The 22,272-nt window shown below is 39.1% G+C and overlaps 1 protein-coding gene across 5 annotated transcripts in view; it reads right to left on the reverse strand.

The window, feature by feature from the left end:
* The window catches only part of LOC150045740 (neurotrimin), a 1,008,551-nt gene that overhangs the window by 599,645 nt on the left and 386,634 nt on the right, over positions 1-22,272 (reverse strand). The gene's annotated exons all lie outside the window — the stretch shown is intronic.

Below are 22,272 nucleotides of genomic sequence, written 5' to 3' on the forward strand. Positions count from 1 at the left end.
CACACACACACACACACTTCCACATACTTTAAATCATCTGATTATTTATAAGAATTACTCCAAAGTAAATGCTATGTAAACAATTGTTATACTACATAGTTTGAGAATCATGTTACTACTGATGCCTGAATGCCCAAGAACAGATATGAATTTTCATTGAATATTTTCGACCCATGGTTAGTTTAGTTCATGAATATGAGGACTGGGTATGTGACACAATTGGTACAGCCTAGAAAACACAACATCCCGAGTTTAATCTCCAGTATCCACATAAGAGAAAACAGAAATAATTTGTGCATGATACAAAGAATCAACCATAACAATTCCTTTATTAATAAAACAATAATTTCTTCCTAGGCATTTTTTTCCATTCACAGAAGCTAAACCTTCTGTCACTAGAAGGTTGTGATTCACCTTTATCAAAGGTAGATACTATTGTAGTTGAGAAGAGGGTATTTGGTTCCCTGAGATGGTGGAGCATTTCCTAAGTCCAAGTAAAATAGAATGTGAGCAGAGGTGATCTATACTTCTCCAGGACACCCACAAATGTTTCACTCTCTCCCCTGCACTGCTTGGAGACAGACTAGAGACGCAGGAGAGAAAGAACCTGGATCCTTTTATCACAATGTGGAGGGAAGCTAACGTTCCATATTTTAGGAACACTTGTACTGAGACTTATGTGAAGGAAAAGAAATAAGCGCACTGTGTTTATGACATTAAAATGTGAAAACATTTTGTTGCAGCAGCTAACATTACCCCTGATGAATACAGAAGTCAGGTTCTTGATGTAGATGCTGTCATTTTTTTTCTTTAAGTCTAAAATATCTAACACCAGCTTAGCAGTTTAGTGGTAGACGGTGAGGAAACAGACCTAGCAAGCTGGAAATCCCCGCTCTGCTGTAGTGAAACATTTGGTAAAACTGTCACCCTTGTTAACATGGAAGAGAGACCAAGTGCCTACTGAGCTGTGCTTCTTGGGGAAGTGATTGGAAAGAGGCAGAATGCTAGCATATGTTGATCTTCCCTTGCTGTGTTTGGCAAGGTATTTTAAGAAAGATGAGTTCAAGATGGAATTAGCTGGTTTGCACACAAAAAAGAAACAGAATGAAAGTACCAGAAATGTAGTCACACAAGTTTGAAACTGTTCCTAGAGGACAAACAATGTGAAATAAGACTATAAAAGCTTTTAAGCTACAAAAAAGCACATTAAAAATTCTCAATTAAACAAAGTGACACAGCCCTTTAGTTTTGACCAGACTAAAGCTGGGGTTTCCTCTTATGACTATTATTCAAATAACTCTCAAGCCACCCACCATCATCTTCACAGATTGGTTTGGGGGCTAAGCAGAAATATGAAGCACCACTATGATTCTAGAAAAAAATCTCTGGTATAATTTCTGTCCTATAGAAGGGTTGGAAAAAGCAATGTTTTGTCAGAGCATTTGCTTTATTCTAATGAAATCTCATCTCAAAGAGACACGTAATATACCTAATTTCTATCACAGCGACTCAGGGTCACTTTCACATCTCCATTACTATTTGGCAAGGGGTACTTGACTTGACTATTGGCATTGTATCGACTGAGCATTTTATTACCCTATATGTCTTGAATAAAATTTTCTAGATGAAAAATAAAACACATTGATATAGAATTTTTTTTCATGCCACTCCTACACAAGTCAAAACTAGAATATATGCCATATAGCCAGAATTCCTAAACAACTGCTCTTTTTGGAAGGAAGAGATAATGGAGGCTGGTTTGTAGCAGAGAACTTCTGTGATGAATTTTTGCAGAGGGATGGAGATGTGGGGGCGAATCTTACTTGGGGGTCTATATTAAGCAAAAAATGTTAATATGACCAACCATGCTCCCCCATATTTCTATTGACTTCTGCTTTCTAAAAAAAAATCACCAAGACTTCATCTTTTTTGTTTTTTCTGTTTAAGGAGAGGAAGAAGAAAGGACATGGGGCAAACATATGTCCTTATTTTCTCGTGAGACCTTCACAGGATCTGCTCATCAGTCTGACACTTTCAGCTCTCTTTTAATCTGAGTGTGTGTTATGAACCATAGGCATTTAATGATGAAGACACGAACCATAGCACTCAGATCGGTAATGACACAGTCACAGTGACTGTGGGGGCAAATTATCTTCATCTTAAGTTGAATACATCCCTAGGAACCACAAAGCATAGGGTTCTAGAAGTCTGCCTAAATAGCAATCTGTAGGAAAAAAAGAGCTCTATAGTTCTTTGGCATCATCCATTTGTACTCTAAACACAGAAGTAAGATTTATATTCTGAGCCAAGACATTGGACACCTTCATTTATTCTGCATGTCATGAATACCTATGTGGCAAATAGATCCTTCACTGATCTAGGTGGAAGGATATAAAGTGGAGAATTCTTCTGGAAAGCAGAAGATGGAGGAATATCTATTACTCCGCCAAAGAGAATTATGGTGGAGTGACTTTTGAAAATGATGTCTCTGGCTCCTTAAGAAAGTGTTAGTCCTGTGAAAGTAAACGGTCAGTGTGAGTGATAAGAATGGACTTCCCCAAAGGGAAGACAGAAATGGAAGCAAGGATGCAGGGGGAGCGTAAAGGAACACATCTGCTTTCTCCTTGAGATGTGGCTATGGAAGAAGAAATTGAGGTTGTAGGGGGCAAAAATCAATGCCTGAGGGGTAGGAAGTTTAATAAAGGCTATTGAGATAAAGGAAAGCTTTTGGAACAGATGGGGTTTCCTCTGACATTTATGAACGATTAAGCACTCCAAGCTTGGTTTTAGAGCAATTTCAGAGAAACGAAAGAAGGCAGAGTCAATGACACCAAAGCTATTGAGTATTTTGTTTAAAAGTGGAATGGCAGAAGATGTCAGGAATTGGAAGTTCTTAGCACTATTGAATTCAAACTTTAGCACACTTGTGGGAATTGTACAGTTCGTCCAACCATCGTAGTTGACAGGATGATACACAAGAAGCCAGACCATGTAATAAAGGCAGGAGGATCATTCACTGCTTAGTCATTCTAAGTGGAAACACCATACAAACTGAAGTCCGAAGCTAATCAGGTCACCTACCACTTTTGGATATAAGTAATATGTGTTCGGTAAGAAAATGGGTAAGGTTGAATGGATTAGATTATTAGCCATGAGAGAATCTGAACAGTGAAAAGAGAAAAATCCGATGAAGCTGGGAAAAGATGCCTTTTTTTCATTTTTGCCTGTGTGCATTCATAATGCATTTCTGATTTAAAGGTGAATCAGGACCTTAGTTACTCAGGAGGCTGAGATCTGAAGACCATAGTTCACAGTCAGCCGAGGTAGATAACTCTGTGGAAGTCTAATCTTCTGTAAATCAGTAAATAAAGAAAAGCATAGAATAGACAGAAATAAAAATGTGGCTCAGTAGAAAGCTCAGGGTCTTGAATTCAAACCCCAGTATTAATACACACGCACACACACACACACACACACACACACACACACACACACGCACACACACACGCACACACACAGGATAAAGCTAATGTTAAGAAGATGCTGGCCCAGGTCATAACAGTATATATGTGTACAGTTCAATGGTTTGTTGCCTCCTGGAGAAATCTAAAACTATAATGGTGATATAGCTATATTAAGAAAGAAAAAACAAGCATGCCATGGTGTGAATAGATATGGCCCTCTAAAGACTATCTGTTGGACTCTAGTAACTAATGTGATGATAATGAGAAGAGAGATTTTAGAAGCTACTTCAGCCAGAAAGACTCTACTCCTGTGGATGAAATTATTACTCTTATAAAAGAGAATTTACCCCTATAATAACAACAAAAAGTTAAAATTAAAATGAAATAACAGAAGAGAATTCATAAATTTGCCTTTTTATTGTTGTTGTTGTTCTTCCATCCCCCCCCCAATAGTGTTAACTGGAAAATGTAGAAATACAATGACATTTGGGAAACAGAGACTATCCCCTCACCTGATTTGACCTGCCAGCACCTTAGTCTTGGATGCCTCAGACTCCAGGATGTAAGAACCAAGTAAGAACAAGGAGTCATCTTAGTATTCTACCTAAGTGCATACTGTAAATGTCAGCACATGGCATATTAGTCACATTTGTCCTGGCTGGAAAACATATATATTTAGCCATTCTCGACAGACCATAAGCCCTTTGCAACGGAGCTCATGTTATTTCACTTAATTTTCATGAAAAGTCACTATGATACCAAAAAGTACATAAATACTCAGTACGGTTTTTTGTAGATCACCAGCAATAGAAAAATCACCAACCAACAACAACAAAATTTGAGTTTGCTTTTGAAGAAAGTAGTGAAAAATAGAATATTTTGGAATATGAGACATGTCTTCAGGCTGTATTTCAATCCAAAGTTCTTAAGACACATATACTACTTTATGCCACTATCAATAGCACTACTAAATTTTGTTAGGCACAGTGGCTCACACCTGGAATCTGGAGGGAGAGATAAGGAGATCATGTTTTTAGTAGCAGAAATTTAGCCTCATTTCATCTAATAAACAAACCATGGTAGTATCCATTTGTGATCACAACTACAAAGAAAAGCAAAGGTAGCAGGAATGTAGTTTCAGGCTGGCCCTGGACAAAAATACAAGACCCAACCTACAGTTGAAAAACAAGAAAAAGGCTGGAAGTATCACTCAAGTGAGAGAGCAAGTGTCTAGGAAGCACGATGCTCTGAGTTCATAACCCCTTCCTCCAAATAATCTATACATTTATTCCCCAAAGATACAACACCAAAGGAGCTTTAAAGGAGCATGTGTGAGGTAATGCACTTGTTCCAGTGTACTGTATGCATCTATGAAATGATCACTGAGAAACTTCTGAACCTCTAATGTATGTCAATTAAAAAATCACAGCCTACCTCGGAAATATAAGCCTTAATCACATCCTCTAGTCCCAGAATTTTAAGGCGCTTCTGTGGAGGTGACTCTAGAAGTAAGACCTCATTATCTGTCAGTCAATGACAAAGTCATTCTTCTTGAAAATACCCATGCCTCTGACTAAATGATAAAGTTATTATGAGCCAATATGTTCTTGGTCCCAAACAGTAATCTTTACATTAAACTACTATCTGGTTTAATAGACAGTGAAAGATTTAGAGGCCCAGAACATCCTGCCACAAGCCCCAAGAGGCATCCCAAGACAGGCTGTGGTATCTTCGTCCTCATGCTTGGAGGTAAGCACACCTATAACATCGGCCTCTTCATCTCCAACCTTGTATCACTGTAGTGGACTCACTTCAAAGCCCAGTTCCTAAAAATTCCATGCCTACATCAGTGCACTGAAAGAATCCAATAAACACCAAACGATGCTTTGCTGCAGTCACAAACAGCAGTGACACAAGTGATAAATGCTATCACGTAGTGAGACAGATGCATGATTTTGAGAATTTCCATGATGTCTCTCGTTTATCAAGAGACTCCATATTTTTCACTACCAGACATGGGTACTAGAATTTATACATCTGCTTCTAATGGGATCTCACAGCTCCTTCAGGGAAGTGTGCCTTGTTTTTTATTTTGTGTGTTGTTGTTGTTGTTGTTGTTTGTTCGTTTGGCTAAGCACCTTGATAGAAGACTTCCCACTTCATGGGAATCACAGGTATTGTGATAAATGGACAGAACACATCATCATGAGACCGAGTATCCAGTGTGTAGAAGCGCAACAAGAAAAACTAAGTTTCCTGACACAAACAGGTTCTTTGGGCTTGTTGGCTCAGGTTTGTCTATAATCCTAGCTACTGAAGAGACTGAGATCTGAAGATCGCGCAATTCAAAGCCAGCCAGGGCAGAAAAGTATGTGAGACTCTTATGTTCAATCAGCTATCAGAAAACCAGAAATAGAGATATGGCTCAGAATGGTAGAGTGCTAGCCTTTAGTGAAAGAGCTCAGGAACAGTGCCCTGGACCTGAGTTCAAGGTCCATAGCCACCACCACCACAACAACAACAATAACAAAACCCTGATGCTTTAAGTGGTTGAACAGAAGGGTTTCAATTCAACCTGTCAATTTATGCATCCTCATGTTATTTCCTCTCTATTCTCCCTCATGGCTCCCAATCCCACTTATCCCCTCAATTTTCCTAATTCCATTTTCACATAAATACATTAATAACATGACCGCATTCTCATACTCTTCCTGTTTTTATTTACCTTCTTCCTCCCTTTGACCTCCCTCCATATTCCCACACCCCAGACACTCCACATGCTGGCTTCTTGTAATTCATTTTGTTAGACTGCAGGTTAGTTGTTTAAAGGAGTTACACCATGGAAATTCTCCCTTGCATGTGCTGTGTTTTAGTTAGTACGTTTGGGTATATAACAGATCTCGTCTTGACAGTAGAAACAGTGGCTAATGAGAATGAGGAAACTTTTGAAGTTGATGTTGGCGACTGTTAGCTGCACAGGGTCACTCAGTCCAGGGACCTAACACAAGCAGAAAAACAATCAGAAGGAGCTATGAGGAAGTTCACACAGGCTTTCACACCCCTCGGAATCAGAGGATTTGTGTATGTGGAACTATCATTATTCCCCACAGGCTATGGGGTTAATTTACTTCATTTTTTTCTTATTAGGGGGGAAAACAACAAAAAACAAAACTTATAACTCAAGGAATGCCAGTCTCAGAAGTGATCATAACCTTGGGGCCTGAACAGTAAATACTCAATTCCCCTCACATATACCAAAGAACTTGTGGAGGAAAAAAAAAAAAAAGCAAGCTGTATTGACTGACCTTGGAAGCCAGAAGCTTGTGCTTCATTATTTGCAACTGGAGTGCTTTGGCAGCTGATAGATGGAAGGGAGAAAGGGTCAACTGGGTTGCCTGCATAAGCCCTCAGGGTCTAGGCTGAGGCTAGACCTACATGCCCCTAACTTCCTTTTGACCTTAACATCCTGCCATTTCCACCTTCTGTGCCAAGAGGTGGGCTCTCTGCATGGCCATCTGGTCTCCTGTAAAGGGCAAATCAGGTGACTGTGGATGTAGTTCCCACTGCATGGTTAACTAGAAAAAGGATTCACGCCTGTAATCTTTGCTCTGTAAGAGGCTGAGATCTGAGCATTACAGTTCCAAATGAGCCCAAGCTGGAAAGTCTGTAAGTCTGTGAGACTCTTATCACCAATTAACCACCTCCAAGCTGAAAGTGTATGTGAGTGTATGGTGGGGGGAGGTGGCTCAAGTTGTGGAGAACCATTCATGAGAAAGAAGAACACAAAGAAGAAGATGAAGGAGGAGGAGGAGGAGGAGGAGGAGGAGGAGGAGAAGGAGGAGGAGGAGGAGGAAGAGGAGGAAAAAAGCTAAGGACCTCAGTTCAAGCCCTAGAACTGGCACACACACACACACACACACACACACACACACACACACACACACACACGATTAATAAGCATAGCAATATGCAATATCAGCCAATTGGAAGGAGCTTGTTACCCAGTGCTTTTATTTCCCTGAAGAAGAACAAGTTAGAAGGATACTCAGGCCACCATGATCTCTCCAGCTTTTCCCCTTGAGTGTAAGGGATCTATCTGTCCTGGACAGGGGTTTTGCTGAGCTGTGACCCACTGAGTTTCAGCGTCAAACTCCCCTTCTGCCCTGCAGCTTGCAGTATGAAAAGGCTTGGGGGCCTGAGGTTGACCTACTAGCCTATGTTGTTAGGGATGTTATGAACTGACAATGGTAAAAGCTGTGTTGCTTTCCCTCATCTAATTTTTGAGTGTATTTTGCAATTGGTTAGGGGTGTGAAGACACAACGGGTGCTACTCTTTCTCTGTACTCCCCATAGGAATCAAGGGCAAGAATAGTGTTGAGGCCTCAAGGTTTTGTCACCTTGAGTACTTCCTACAAATACTTTGAATATTTCTGCCACATCATTTATGAGATAGAGAGTTAATGGTATATGTTCCACAGGAAGGCAGGCTTGTGTTCAGCTTATTTTCAACAGCATGATCCGATTGTCTGTAATTAATGAACTCAACATATCTTGATCTTTTAGAGGAAAAAAAAAACAAAACCAAAAAAACAACCAAACAACAACAACGAAAAATCCAGAAGATGATTATAAACAGCGAGAGAGTTCCTTATTGCTGATTGCCTATTTTTTGTTTTGTGTTCTTTAATTTCTTTGTCTTCTTTTCCTTCTTGTCTCCCTTCCCATCTTGTTGTCACGTTGCCATTTCTCTGCTCACATTTTCCCGAAGCATAAAGGCTTGAGAGGGTTTCAAGTGCTTTTCTCCCTAATTGAAAGAGTACTTTCTGTAGGAGACTTGTTAGCCTTATAGAAACTAAAAATATCAAATCACTGGAGAATAAAATAAGAACTGATAGGAAGGAAAATTACAGAGGGGATTCTGAGCAGGGAGTGACATGCTGAATCTAAGAAGACCTTGAAAGAGAACCCAGAAAGATCACCACACCTACATCACACAGGAAGCTGTTTTATCCTCAATGCCAGCTGCTCAGCTGGCTGTCAGAACACAAGGTACATGACCAGCTTTGTACCTAAAAACTTCTTTTAATGCTTACCAACTATTTTGAGTATCAAGACTACCTACCACCTCTAGAATTTTTACACTTCTTCGATGAAAATAAAAAAAAAGCTTGCTTAGATGATTTTATAGTATGATACCTAATGGCAAGTCAAATTTTTAGGTAACATCAACATAGCCATGGCTCGTTATTTATCTAGTCAATACTATGTTAGGATCTGGGCCCATAGATTGAGACCCATGACTTGCTCTCTCATACTGGTATTAGTATAAATGCTGTCATTATCATTACTTCTAATAATAATAATAGTAATAAGTCCAAATGTATTGAAAAATACCAAGCCATTTCACAAGGTGCCTCAGTCAGGACAGATGGCTATAACATTAGACATTATAAATGGAGGGTTTAAAAGGCAGCATTTTCTTTTATCTCCATTGACAATTTAATTTTTATTAGTGGATGTTAATTGTGCAGAGGAAAAGACCTCATTTGACATTTTCATACATAACATTTTTATCTTATTTAGCTTTGTGACTCTTTTCTATATCCTCTCTCCTTTACAATCCTAAGAGTGTAACTTTTTTTTTTGTGGTTCATGGGGATTGAACTTGGCGTGGATACTGTCGCTGAGCTCTTCAGCGCAAAGCTAGCTACCTACCTTTGAGCCAAACTTCTTATTTTTCTTTTTTTTTCCTAGAAGTTAATTGGAGATAAGATCCTCAGGTCCTTTTGTGCCTGGGCTGGCTTTGAACCTTGATCCTAAGATCTCAGCTTTCTGAGTAACTAGGATTACAGGCGTGAGCCACCACACCTGGCATGTACCATTTTTTGTTATGGCCTTGCAAAGAAAATCACACCAACACATACACATACACACACAAAAGAGAATCTAAGTTATATCTAGCATTTGGAATCTGGCATTTTTTCATGTAATATGATAGTCTTTCTTTCTATCTATTTCCCTGTGATTGATATATCACTTTTTTTTTTTTTTTGGTCCAGAACTGAGGACTGAACTCAGTGTCTTGAACTTGCCAAGTTAGGGCTCTTCTGCTGAACTAAATCCCCAACAACATGATATATTATTCTTTATTTTTTTCATTTTTGCCAATCCTGGGGCTTGAACTCAGGGTCTGGGCACTGTCCTTGGGCTTTCTCAAGGTTAGTTCTCTACCACTGAGCCACAGAACCAGAACCACTTCTGACATTTTCTGTGTATGTGGTACCAAAGAATCGAACTCGGGGCTTTGTGCATGATAGGCAGGCACTCTACCACTAGGCCACATTCCCAACCCCATACTTTTCTTCTTTTTGGCTACATAAAACTCTACCATCTGTATTTTGATCTCTATTGCCTCTATCTCTATATCATCCTTCTCTATGTTATCTATGTCTATGTTTTTATGTCTATCTATCTATCTATCTATCTATCTATCTAACTATCTATCTATCTATCTATCTATCTATCTATCTACCTATTATTGATCAAATGTTTTCATTATCCATTTACTTGTTGATAGTGATCTAGGCTGATTCCCTGGCTTGGCTATTGCTGCAGTAAACATTAGTGTGAAGTCATTTCTGCTATATACCCAAGTATATTTCTTTGTATGTAAAACCCAGGAGTGATACAGTTAGATCACACGGTATTTTTATTTCAAGTTGTTTGTCAAACTTTTCTATAGATAATGTGTTAACTTTTAACCCCACATCCTGACTAGCATTTGTTGTTTGTCTGATGATAGTCATTTTGACTGTCATTTAGGTGTGTGTGTGTGTTGATGGGGTTTGAAATCAGTGTATCCAGCTGGCTAAACTGGTGTTCTACCACCTGAGCCCTGCTGCCAGCCCTGCATTTCAGTTTTGATTTGCATTTCTTTTATGGCTGAACATATATTTATTTATTTATAGGATAAGTACTCTTTTTTAAAAACTGTTTTTATGCCTATCATTCCTCATATTATTGATTGTATTATTTGTTGTTCAGATGTTTTATGTTTGGGGTTCTTTAAATATTTGGATATTAATATCTTGTTAAATGAATAGCTGGCAAAGATTTTTCTCCCATGACTCTATTCTCATAAAGATGCTATCCCATGACAGGAACTCAATACCAAGTACTTTGCCTACACCTGGTCCCCTCCCCGAGGCCCTGCCTTCTAAGGTGATCTCATTATGAGTTAGAATATAAACATGAATTTGGGGAGGAGCTTTTAACTTGTGTCCATATTATATGGCACACAATTTGTATTTTTAAGTGTTTATTTCTGTGGAGAATGGCTTGGAGTATGGTAGAAGGACAAAGATAGTGTTTATTCTTTAGAGCTGTGGATAGCACTCTTCTGCCGTTCCTTTAAGCTGCTGACACAGAACTGGAGGAAAAGGTAGAGCTGTATACACCAGCTGGCTCAGCTGCACACCACGATTGCTGTGAACTTCTCATGAAGCAAGGAGATGAAGGAAATGCCTTTTTTTTTTCTTTTTCATTTTTGGTTAGTCCCAGGGCTTGAGCTCAGGGACTGAGCACTGTCCTTGGGCTTTCTCAATAATATATCTCTACCACTTGTGCCACAGCACAACTTCCAGCTATTTCTATGTATGTGGTACCAAGGAATCAAACCTGGGTCTATGTGTATGCTAAGCAAGTACTCTACCACTAGGCCAAACTCACCACCCAGGAGGAAGTAAGTTGCCATAGGTAGTTAATAGGTCAAGAAATGGAAACAGAAACTCCAGGCTTAGAGCCTATTAACTTGCATGATACTGACTGTCTTTCTCTTGGATGTGGGTACAAAAGAAAACACATGCAGAAAGATGACTCAAAAGTTAATTGACTTCTATTTGATCATCTTAGTGAATAAGTGAAAAATAAAATGACAACAAAGACTGTTAAGGAAGATAAGAGTTATGGAAACAATCTTACTAAGAAAAAAAGAAAGAGGAATAGCTTTTCCGAGGGGTAGGAAAAGAAAAATGGGCATTAGAAAGGGGACAAAGGTTATATCTTTATATATCACCTGGCACCAGAATCAATTTCAAATGGGTCAAAGATCATAAGGTAAAAGCAGATACCCTAAAATTATTACAGGAACGAATAGGAGAAACACTAGGGCTTCTTGGCACTGGTTGAAACTTTCTTAGTAAGGACCCAGAAACACAACAAATCAAAGAAAGATTGGATAAGTGGGATTTCTTTAAACTGAGGAGCTTCTGCATGGCAAAGGACATGGCTAACAAGAATAATAGAAAGTCCACAGACTAGGAGAACATCTTCACTAACCATTAAACAGACAAGGGCCTCATATCTAAAATATACTTAGAGTTCAAACATTAAAGCCCCACAAAAACAAATCAAGAATTAGCCACTCCATTAGCAAGTGGGTTAAAGATTTAAACAGAGAATTCTCTGAAGAAGAAATGAGGATGGCCAATAGACACATGAAGAAATTCTCGACATCTCTAGCCATAGAAGAAATGACAAACAAAATAACATTGAAATCCCACCTCATCCCAGGTAGAATGACCATTATCAAGAAACCTAGTAACAACAGATGCCAGTAGGGATGTAGCCAAAATGCAACACTACTATAATGTTCTAGGGAATAGAAACTTGTTCAACCATTCTGGAAAACAGTATGGAGGGTCCTCAAAATACTAAACATAGAGTTTTCCTATGATCCAGCAATCCCATTCCTAGGCATTTACCTAAATGACCACAAACAAGGCCACACTAAACCTACCGCTACAACTATTTCTTTGCAGAGTTATTTACCATAACTGTGATATGGAACCAACAAAGATGAATAAATCAAGTAAATGTGGTATGTATCAATCTGCTTCTATCAGAAAGAATGGCATTGCCTTACGTGTAAGAAAATGAAAATATATAGAAAAATTATATTAAGTGAAGCAAGCAAGGCCAAAAGAAATGTAGGTTGCATAGTTTTTCCCATTCATAACTGGAATATGTCAATGATATTTGTAGCAGGGGATCACAATAGTTTAGTCACTAAGTACATATGACTACATATAAAAAAGCATATCAAAATGAACTCAAAGAATTGGAAACAAGAGACTTTTATTATGCTCTGTTTGCAGTTATTTCTATTTTTTGTTGTTCTTTTTAGTTTGCTATATCCTTTGTCTTGTATATAAATTTATCTAATCTGTGGGAGGGAAAGGAAATCACAGAAACAGTAGGACAAAGGATAAACTAATGCTTCAATGATACTAAACACTGTTAGAAATGAACTGTACAACTTGGTGAGGAGAGGAATTGGGAAAGGAAAGCAGGAGAAAATTGGGGGGGGTAATAATGTTAAAAAAAGAAATGTACTCATTGTCTTACTTTTGTAACTGTAACCTCTCCCCTCCCTATGTCATCACCTTTACAATAAAAAAGAAACAGAAAAAAATGAAGAAGAAAAAAGAGAGACAAAGAGGGATAAATCTGTATATTTACAGTCCATGTTATTTGTGTGGCAGAGACTAAAACGGGATGTGGAAGGATGAGGGGAATCTGAAAGGAAAAAAAATAGTGTAAGGAGAATATAATTTTATAAATAATGTTACTAATATTTTTGAAATCACATATATACATAAATACAAATACACATATATATGTTAAGAGGGAAATGCTTCAATTAAATAACGATAACTATAGCACAAGATAATGGAGGCTAGTCTGTCTGATTTTTTTGGTTGATAATTGTACAAAGGAAGCTATTCTCGGCCAAATCAATGCCTGCTGTTTGGATGGTGGAAAGGTGATTCTTTGAGTCTCAGAGTTCTCAGTTAAATGTCAGGTGTGAACCTCAGCCCTGACCTCCCATGCCTTTTTAGTGTGAAATGCTGGCTCTGCCTCAGTAGCTCTGGGACATGAGATGTAGCTGCCCTGTCTTTCCATTGCTGCTTTCATCTGAGCCTACCACATCACAAACCTGTTTGCTCATTGCTTCTCATCTGCAACAACCAACATATCTTCATCCAGAACTGAGCTCATGTGTGTGTGTTGGTCTTAATGATTGAACTCAGAACCTGAGCATTGTCCTTGAGCTTATTTTGATTAAGGCTAATTACCACTTGAGCCAAACCTCCACTTCTGACGTTTTGGTGCTTAATTGGAGGTAAGAGTCTTATGGGCTTTCCAGCCTGTCTGGCTTCAACCCAAGATCAGATCACAGTCCTTGGAGTAGCTAGGATTACAAACCTGAACAACTAGTGCCCAGCCAGAACAGTTTTTGAAGATGGTGTTGCACTAGTCTTGGTGAATCATCAGTGATTCCTTCTGAGGAAATGTACCCTTCTTTTCCCGTCACTGCACAATGAACTGTTGAAACCTCTAGGACCTGTAAGATCACTAAAGGGCATATGGACATTGTTTCTTCAAGAAAGCATTTCCTGAGGACCTAGTCTGGGCCATGGATAAGGGTAGGATTGTGGAAAAGCCAGATGCAGGTCCTGACATGCTGAGAATTATATATCAGGTACACACACACACACACACACACACACACACACACACACTCATGCATACACACCAGTGGCTAGAAGAAAAGCCACCTAGACAATAATGGCAATACATGAAACAAACTGGACATTTGCTAATGAATGACAGCATGTGGGCTGGGGTTCATTAAAATGGAACTTACAGAGGAATTCTCAGGCGATTGTATGCCTAATCTGAGGCAATACAGGATGAGAAAGTAGAAGTAATTCCAGGAAGAGGAAAATGAGTGCAAAGCCCTGGGAGATATGAAGTAGATCTCTGCATAACCAAGGAATGACTTTGGCAGCATATGAATAGAAAAAAAAGAAAAAAACTTGGAATGAAGAGCAAGGGTCAAGTCACAAATATGTTTTGACTTAGTCCAGACTGGAAATTGGCTTTACTTTCCATTAGCACATATTAATTGGGCTTTATTTATTTATTTATTTATTTATTTATTTATTTTGCCAGTCCTGGGGCTTAAAGTCAGGGCCTGGCACTTAGCCTCTTGAGTTACGAGTGTGAGCCTCTGGAACCAGGTAATTTAACTTTATTTTAAAGACAGTAGAATTGAATCGGAAAGGTTTCAAAGCAACAATTCACCTGATTTTCATGTTGTTTTGGAAATACTGAAGTTTGAACTCCATGTTTCACACTTGCTCAAGAGGTGATCGGTCTGTTGAATCACAGTTTCAGCCATTTGGGCTCTGGTTATATTGAGACAGGGTCTGCCTTTTTCTCTCCAGGCAGGCTTCTTTTGCAATCTTACAAAATCTCTGCACTATCCTGGAGAGCTAGAACTGCAGATGTGAGGCATCTTCCTAGCTTCTGGTTTTCATTTTCAGGTGCTCAGACAGGCTACTCTCTGGAGAATGGTTTGTCAAGAGAAGAAAGGGGAAGGAGGGTGTTGATTCCGTCCAGTTAGAGTTAACACTCACATGGCTGCTGCTGCTGCTGCTGCTTCTTCTTCTTCTTCTTCTTCTTCTTCTTCTTCTTCTTCTTCTTCTTCTTCTCATCATTATCATCATTATAAATATGTAGTTGAACAAACAAAATACAATTCCATAAACCAGATTGTAAGAACAAAGCTTAGTCAATGTCACCCCTTTGTTTTCTACTGTCTTCCTTCCATTTGTATCCCACAGTTAAATGGTCCATTTTTACATAAATTCAATTTCATATAATACATGGTTTCTTTTTTTCATATATTTTTTATTGTAATTAATAGAAGGGTTACATTATATTCACCAGACAGAAGGTGTATTACTTCACGTACATTGATACTCTTTCTCATATCTTGATCCCCATTTCCCTCCCCCCACCCCGCCCCCATCTTGTTTTCCCTCGTCCCTATCCAATTTCAAATAACCAAATATGCATATATCCAGTATATCAGATAACAAGGTAAAATACTGTAACAATATGAGATAACCAAGGGACAGCAAAACAGATGAGAGATAACATAGTACATTAAGGACAACAATCACTCATTATATAGCTTTTGTCTCTATATCCTGGTGGTTCTTTCATTTAGCGTCATACTGTATGGCCTTCTATATCTAGGTTTTGTTTTATTGTAAATCTCTGCTAGTAGAGCCCAAGGTTTCTACTGATTATGACAAATGAGGGAAACCATTGAGCCTATGTTCCTTTGAGTTTGGCTTACTTTACTTAATATGATTTTTTTCTAAGTCTTTCCATTTCCTTACAAATGGGGCAATGTCATTCTTTCTGATGGCAATACATAGTTTCTTTAAGTTTCTAGTATACAGACTTGGGAGGAATGTTCAGTATAGGTGGAGGCCAGATGACTGGGAACAGATAACTATTAGTTCTGAAGATTATGGCATGCTCCTAACCACTCTGTGATTCAATTTCGTCCCCTTGGTGACTATTTGTGATTCTGTTTTACAATGGTTATCTTGATTAAGTAAGGCAGTGTAACTAATATCTCACATACAGAAACCATTAATTATACAATATTCATTCTTTTTGCTGTGAAAATCTCTTTTGGGGATTGCAAGAGGAAGCTCTTGGTTAGGAGTTGATGTTAGAACAAAGCATTTCACAAAAAGGTGCAACTTCAGGACAGGCTTTTCCTTTTCATCATTCCCAAACAATACTTAACAACAGGCATAATACCACAGAAAAACACTTGATATACCCATTATTGTGTTTGATTCTAACAATAACTTTGCAATGCAGTTATGATTGTATTGTAATGTTATCCCCAATTTAAGTGTGAGGAAAGTATAGTCCAGAGAGGCTAGATTACTTGCTCAAGGTCACCCACCTAGTGGCAGAGCCATAATTTAATCCAGATCTGAGTATTCAAGCCTCATTTTCTTCCCACTATAACAGCCACTAGACTATACAACACCTATACCCCAAATGCATCTTAGAGGCTTGAGATTCTGTAGCATCTATGTCTCTCAAGTTAGAGTATCCCATTGATGGAGGATCCCTAGGTAACACAGAGAAGAAAGAAACCTTGTTCCATACCTTATAAACAAGGACAAAACAGACCCATTCCATCTGGCAATCTACTAAGCAATGTTTTGCCAGGTAAAGTCTGGAAATGAGGTTGCACTCACTGCTGAGTACCAAATGTTACCTAGCTAATTAACCACAGAGACTTGGGAAAGAACCCATTAAAGGGACCAAATACAGCATGAAGGCAGAGCAAGTAGTAAAGCTGCTGCTTATTCCCATTATTCCCATTAATATTAATACTATTATTTAGTTTTATTATTACCCTGATACATCATTATTATTGGTGTTGCCTAGCATCTTCCCAATAAATCTATCGTCAAATGTTTTAAAGGCTTAATATTATGATAGTTATGTAATTAAACAAATAGAAATAATAGTTGCAGAATTGCAGACTTACATAATTATTGGTCCACAATGGAAACAATAAATAAAACTTACGGGCCTCCATAGCAGTCACATTAAAATCAACACAAACAGTGAAGGCTAAAGCTGAAGAATTATGTAATGGTTACATAATTAAATAATAAATTATCCCAGAACAATAGAGACATCCACTATATAAAGCAGCTCACAAAATGGAGGAGAAAAGGAAACCATTAGGCCCTACCAAAAAAAAATAATAAATCAAAAAGATTTGCATATGAATTGGAGGCAGAGTAATGTGAGCCCCAACATGAGGACTGAGATTGTTCCAAATTCCCATTCTAGATTCAGATGTGTATGTGAATTTTATCAATCCCAGAACATAGAGTAATTTGTCCAAGGCTATTAATCACTTGTATAATATAATCCTTTTAACTGAATAGCTTATCACAGGTGATAGAAATTTAATCTCTGTGCTTCAATTTATCTCGAAATTTTGCTGTAGACTTGACTTAAAATATTATATAACTAACGACTCTTCAAGTACTCAGCCTGAGACAGTGAATACTGGATGAACACGGGAAGAAAAGCATTCACTAGAGGTTGAGGATGAGGCTGTCTTTGAAAAATACTGAGCCTCTCATCAATTACCACATTGAAACATTTTGGGGGGGTTGTGTTGGGTACCAACAAAATCAACGTTTTGGAAAGATTATAATACTAAATCAAAGATCCTGATGAATGACTTGTAAATATTCCTTGAATCCCGAAAGTTCTGCAGTCTGGCTGCCTAGATTTTACATAAAGTTAAATGCTTCTCTAGGTCTGGAGTGATGGGCAATCATCACCTACCTGAGGACATAAAATGGACATCTGCTCTGAATACTGAGCTCAGAGTGGAGAGAGGCCAGAGGAATAGCAGCACATTTTGTCCTCTGAATCCACCTGTCTCCCTGGTGTCAGCAGTCCTGAGCCCATTGTTGGAATGAATGGCGTGATGGGATGTTCCCAGGATGCCAACAGCATGTGGTATGAATAAGCACATGGCATTGCTCAGCGGTGACAATGTGGAGGCAGAAGGCTCCTGTCCAGAGCCAGCAGGGAACAGAGCCATAGTCTGCCAGTCTCTCTGTAATTCACATTTGAAGGAAGCTCTCACTTCTCCATCAGGCCTGTTCTGAGAGCAGTCAGGCTGGGCTATTATCATAATGGGGTCACCTGGGAGGCTAGGAATAGACAGGGGAACAGTCTATTGGGGAGAACTAATTGACTCCTGCCTAGTTATTTGGCTCAGCTTGACAGGCAAACCTAATGATTGGAAAAGGATGGCCTCAGAAGAGACTCGTGTCAACGAAGGGCCAGAAGGCCACCTTACCTGCTGGGCCTTGGAAAGGCTGAGCAGACTGCCCAGTGTCAGCCCCACAAGGTTGGGTCACAGTTTTCTAACATGTATCTCTAACATTCCCCTGTTCTACAGGGAGTCTGTGCAGCCATCTGGCTGTGTCCTCCATTGCCGAAGTGATGAAGGACACTTCAAATTTGGAACCCTTGACATACTTTTTTTTCCCCTATCCCCAATAGCTCACCTACAAATCCTGTAGGACTTCCCTTCCTCCCCAAGAGAACTTGAAATATCAGCCCTTGGTCTAGGAACATAGGAAAATGAATGCATCATTATGAGTGCAGGAAGTTGTCTAAGGGTTCTCTTTGAGGGTGATAGGTCAAACAAGATTCACACAAGAACGTAGGTCATTCTACCTTGACCCCCAGAAAAGAAATTTGGCCAAGAATTCCTTGCTCCTGATTCCTGTGGCGTCACCTGAAGTCTGAGGTTGCTGGAACAGTTGAGCTCTTTGGGATTTTATAAACAAATAAATCTGGCCTGGTACTCAGCACAGGGAGTCCGAACAAAACTAAATTTCAGAGACTGGATGGCTTTAAACAATAAGATAGAAGGATGGATGGATGAACCTATTATCTCTTTATACTTATGAAGGGTAAATGTCTAACATTGTGGCATCAGCCGTCATAGTCAGGGCCTGCCTTCTTGGCTTAAAGACAGTTTATCTTCCCACCATCTTGCCAAGGGAGAACTCTTTCCTTTCTGTTTCCATCATGAAAACCTTCCTCCTGTGTCTACATTTAATACTAAAGAAATCTTGGTGGTTCTTCATAAGCCATCGCATTGAGAATTAGGTTACATCAGATAAATGCATATGCAGAAATTCAATTCCTATCACCTCAGTTCAAATTTCCACTTCCCCTTTTGATTATGTCTGCATTCTGCTGACCCTGTCAAATCACCCGAAGGATGTAACAGTTCCTCCTGCACTAGACTACTGTGACAGCTGAGGACAATGGGTGTGTGGCTAAAAGAAAGGCACAGCACATGCTAGATACTTAGCTGTTGGTTGTAGCCCTTTCTTTGTGGTCTTTTCCAAAGGGTCCCTGATTTTCTGTAGCACCAGGTGCCTGCACTATGTTCCAAACCACATAGAAACATGTTTCTTTAAAGATTGCCTGCATCCTGGCAGATTCGCCATTATTTTCCAGAGACCCACATGAGCCACAAGAATCATCAATCCATCCCCTGATAAAGGAAAGCCCACCTCTCCTTGGAGTTCCTGAAGGAAGCAGGTCACTTTATTAGGGACTTACAAGATGAGTGACCATTTTTCCATCATCATGAACTGAAACCATAGCAACCCATTTTATACTGTGAATGCGCCTGTCTCCTTGATATCAGCGATCCTGAGCCCGTTGTTGAAAACCCATCAGCCCTGGAACCACACTGAACAATCCTCAGTGTCGTTTGTGCTGCAAGGCCTGGAGACCATAAGTCTCCTTCCAAGGAGAGAAACCCTCCATGCACCCTAGCTTGCAAACCACCGCCCACCCCTGCTTGGAGTCTGTATTATTGCTCCAAACCCAGTGCTCAGGGGTGTGTCCCCCGATGATGCCGTTGTACTGAGCAGGGGAATTACAATGAAACAGATGCTTAAAAGACTCTATAAATCCGTGAAGATAAAAAAAAAGAAAAGAAAGACACCCACCTAGCACTTTTAACAATGCACTGTGCTGAGAAACCAGCATATTGGAAATGCCAAGAGTAAATATAAAATCCCACTGAAGCCTCAGAATAAACTTAGGGTTTTTCCTTCTCTCTTTTTTCCCCCTCCTTAAAACATACACTAGACATTTTAATACTCACTGATGACTCAGAGTGGGAACAGAAAGTCTATAAAACCAGCCCTCTTCCTTTGGAAGTGACCCTCACAATCAACCACAAAGTACGTGAACCACCGTCCATTGGTTGCTGAAAAACTCATTTCACTTTCTCCAGAACCTTCTCTCTCTCCCAGTATTGTCATGTTTCCTCTCATAACTCCTTGCTGAATTCCAATGAGGTTTTCTAATTAGCCTAATTAATTTTCTGCCCAACTTAATAAGACTGTCTCTGGTTCAGAAATAATTGGACTTCCCAAACACCATTTTTCCCTCCCTCTATTTCTCAGTGGTGAGTTGTGATCCAGCTTCCCTTAATAATTCAAAATTAGCTTCTGTTTTTCAGATGATGGGTTCATGTTCAGAGAGTTATTTAGTTTTTTCATTAACACTCCTCTCTCTCTTTCTTTCTCTCTCCCTCCCTCTTTCCTCCCTCCCTCTTAAGAATACCTTAAGCAGCACTGAAAATAAAATCTTGGATCCCTTCCTGCCAAGAGAAATACATTTGGGATGAAGGTTTTGGTGGATTCTTGCCCCTGTCTTGTTCATTTCAGGAAGGTCAATGAGTGATCAGGTTCAAGCATCTTCTCCTTTAAATTTGGGAAATGCTGGGACAGGTAGCCCTACCAAGCCAAGAAGTAAAATCACCAGCAGGTCTGGAACACATTCAAATCACTGGATTCCTAGAAAAGAAGTCTTTCTAACCTTTCTCAAATTTTGTTTGATATGGTTGGCAATTTGTTATGTGACAAATAGAATTGTGAAAATTGTGTGTTCTCCAAGTGAGTTAGGAAAGAAGGAGAAGACTGAAAGCTAGTGGAAGGGAGAGATAGGAAAAAAGTGTTTAAGCCAATGAAAAATGACTACATATCTAAATAGCATCCAAAAAGCTGTGTAAATTGCAAATTATCTTCTGTTTGCACTAAGGTTACAGAATGCCAGGGCATCTTATCCTGTGTGGTATTGCTTTATAATCCCAGGAAAACTTCACTTGGAATCATTGAAGATGGAGTCATTTTCTTATTTCCTACAATGCCTCAAGCAAGTATTTAGAGGACATATAAATATGACCATGAAGACTTAGGTGTAGAGACCATATTAAGGTTGTGAGTTTCCAATCTTGCTGTCCATTGAAACTATGTAGCTATGGACCATCTCATGACAGTCTCCACGTTCTAAAAGGAATCATAAAGGTATGAGGGATTTTGAATATTGTATTCCTAACAGTAACTAAAAGAGTGAATCCCTTGTTTTTCTCTTTGGATTGTCCTATGCCAGATGCTTCAAAACTGAACTGCCTGGAGATATTAAGATTACATTATTAGTCCAGTAAAAATGAACAATCTGTTCATATTCCAAGAGTATTCTTTCTATAAGGACTTGCTGAGATATAATCCATGAGACTCTCATCTCTACCTAACTATCAGAAAACTGGAAGTGGCACTGTGGCTCAAATTGGTAGAGCTTTGGATGAACAAGCTTAGAGACAGGCCTAGACCCTGAGTTCAAGCCTAATGACAGATCAAAAAAAGAAAGAAAGAGTGATTTAGAGTCTTATTTATTCTACTGATTTTTTTTCCAGTCCTGGGCTTGAGCTCAGGGCCTGAACACTGTCCTTGGACTTTCTCAAGGCTAGAGGTCTACCACTTGAGCCTCATCACCACTTCCAGCTTTTTGCTATGTATGTGGGGTACCGAGGAATAGAACCCGGGTCTTTGTGCATGCTAGGCAAGCACTCTACCACTAGGCCAAACTCCTGGCCCCAAGTTCTACGGATTTTTTTCTTTATATTGTCTTTATGTCTCCCCCATTCTCCTTCTCTTCTCAGAATATTTTTAAATTTGATTATAAATGTCCTTATGATTTATTGTTTATATTTTTTGTTTTTTTATTATCAGCTATTAGTTAGTTGCTCAAGGGAGTATTCTATTGAGATTATGTTAATCAAGGGGGAAGGAGGAAGCTGAACAGAGATCGTGAATAAGGGTGAACATGATCAAAGTCCTTTGCACAATCTACTTTTTCAAATGTAAATAACATTCAATTCCCTGCATTTATTCAGAAACAAAAATACCTAGATTACAATCCAACATAATCAGCATCAGCCACAAATAGTGGGAGCAAAGAAAACAGAAGATGAGTTAAAGAAAATAGGAAAAGGAAAGAAAAGCATCACTTAGCA

Source organism: Megascapheus bottae, chromosome 27, assembly GCF_031878675.1.
Source record: "Megascapheus bottae isolate mThoBot1 chromosome 27, mThoBot2.hap1, whole genome shotgun sequence".
Taxonomy (NCBI): Eukaryota; Metazoa; Chordata; class Mammalia; order Rodentia; family Geomyidae; genus Megascapheus; species Megascapheus bottae.